The sequence below is a fragment of the Sardina pilchardus genome, chromosome 19, assembly GCF_963854185.1.
Source record: "Sardina pilchardus chromosome 19, fSarPil1.1, whole genome shotgun sequence".
Taxonomy (NCBI): domain Eukaryota; kingdom Metazoa; phylum Chordata; class Actinopteri; order Clupeiformes; family Clupeidae; genus Sardina; species Sardina pilchardus.
The window spans coordinates 13,349,413-13,351,912 of record NC_085012.1 but is presented as its reverse complement, the minus strand read 5'-3'; the positions used below and the strand labels follow the sequence as shown (position 1 = coordinate 13,351,912).

General features: G+C 43.6%; 1 protein-coding gene across 2 annotated transcripts in view; it reads right to left on the bottom strand.

Annotated features, from left to right (window-relative positions):
• sik2b (salt-inducible kinase 2b) overlaps positions 1-2,500 on the bottom strand; it is a 39,294-nt gene that overhangs the window by 11,045 nt on the left and 25,749 nt on the right. The window lies entirely within an intron of this gene.

Below are 2,500 nucleotides of genomic sequence, written 5' to 3'. Positions count from 1 at the left end.
CGCTCTTCTCAAGGAGTCACGCCATTGGCCATCACTCTCCCACTGCATTCCCAATTAGAACAATATTAGAACCCCCAAGAACATGACCGTAATGATGTCAGAACTCCCAAACTAGTAGAGACCCAACAGTGGAACATGATATTCAAGAGAGTCCATCTCAACACAGTGAAGATCTCAACACAGTGAGGATCTCACCATCAACACAGTTAAGTGTAACAATGTGAGAATATAGCCCTAAACATTTTACCATCGACACAGTGATGATTTAACCATCAACACAGTGAAGATCTAACCATAAACACAGTGAAGATTTAACCATCAACACAGTGAAGATCTCACCATCAACATGCAGTGAAGATCTCATCTCACCATCAACACAGTGAAGATTTAAACATCAACACAGTGAAGATCTCACCATCAACACAGTAGTGTATGTAACAATTCAGCCATAAGCCCCGAGAAGCCGTTCTGTATCGTGAATATAGCACAGCTGAGGGATGTTGTTAAGCACAAAGCGAGCGAGTGACGTTAAACAACCCTCAGCTGTGCTATATTCACGATATAGAACGGCCTCAAGGGGCTTATTGCTTTTATAAAACGGCTACTACATAGGACATTAAAAATTGGTACAAAATAAACAAATAATCATGATATTTTAAAGCTATTTCATCTACAAATGTCAATTCTTCCATGGAGTCCCCACAGAATAGTTCCACCACTAGTAGATTTGTATCCGAATTGTTGCTCAGCTACTGTATTACTTTGTATCTTGTTAAACGTTATGCATTCTGCAAGTGCATTCATATAGAACCAAAATGCGGTCTCAGCCGTGCTATATTGGGAAAATATACAACGGCATCGAACGCGACTCAACCAATCATAATCATCAACCATCAACACAGTGGAATGTAACAGAATGTGAGAATATAGCTCTGAACATTTGACCACCATCGACACAGTGAAGATCTCCCCATCAACACAGTGAAGATCTCCCCATCAACACGCTGAAGATCTAACTAGAAGTACCAATATAGGTTTTTTTTATGGCCGATGCCGAAATTTAGAAATCAATGTCAGCCGATGGTATACAGTATATATGCTGCTGATTTTTGGCCGTTATTTCTCTCTATTTGCATGGTAAAGAATGATAACATGATGATGGCTAAAACCTTTCCGTTTTCTGCCAGGAAACAATGCTGTACTCTTCCAAAAGTTCCAGCTGGAGTCTGCTGGTAATTCAATTGCCACAAGGGGCACATGCTCCACAGGAACAACACTGGGTTGCCCATGGATGCACCTGCCCATTAATCGGTTTAGTATACCAAGATATCGGCTGATGCCGGTTACTTAAAAAATTCAAAATATTCGGCCCGATTACTCTAGATCTAGAATCATCAACTTAGTGAAGATCTAACAAGCAACACAGTGAAGAATTTAACACAGTGAGGATACAGCCCTCAACACAGTGAAGATCTCACCATCAACACAGTAAAGATCTCACCAGCAACACAGTGAAGATCTTACCAACACACAGAATCTTCAGAACATCCAGAAGTCAGTCCCTAGAACCCTCACACAGAGAACCAATGCCCCACACCTCCACTCGGAGAACTTGCACAACCTCATAAAGCTCTACTTCAGTTCAGACCCCTAGAGAACAGGAGGAACAACACACAATGTGTGTGTGTGTGTGTGTGTGTGTGTGTGTGTGTGTGTGTGTGTGTGTCTCCCGCACTGGTTTTACTCTCTCTGCACTCTCTCCCTCTCTGATATTTCACACCTTATCTGTGTGTGTGTGCGTGATTCAGTGCATCTATGATGCTATAACAGAGCAATTACTTGTGCCTGTGTGTGTGTGTGTGTGTGTGTGTGTGTGTGTGTGTGTGTGTGTGTGTGTGTGTGTGTATGTGACTCTGTCAGAGAGTGAGTGAGTGTGTGTGCGCGCTTGTGTGCGTGCATGAAACAGGGTCCTCACTCTGACGATCAGTTATGTAAGCTGTGCAGCTGTGCAAGAGGGAGACAAACGACAGACAGACAGAGAGAGAGAGAGAGAGAGAGAGAGAGAGAAATAGAGGGGGGGCAGAGAGGGGGGCAGACAGACAGACAGCAGAGAGAGATAGAGAGATATAGAATGATAGATAGATAGAGAGAGAGAGATAGCAAGAGTGAGGAAATGACAGATGGAGGTGCTAGTGACGTGTGTCTGTTTCGTTTCCCTACAGGCAGCTGAGGACACACACACACACACACACACAGATCACAGATCTTCTGATGAACAGTAAGCAAACCAAAAAAACAAAACTATGCATAGCACCTCGCACACACACACACACACACACACACACACCTGAAGATCTACATTAGAGTGTGCGTGTGTGTGTGTCTGGTCTGGACAGGTTCTACTCAAAGTGCCACAGCGGACTTGCTATGTGTGCACGTGTGCGTTAGGCCTGTTGCATGACCTTGAGTGGACGGAATGTTATTTAGTGGGTACTATGGT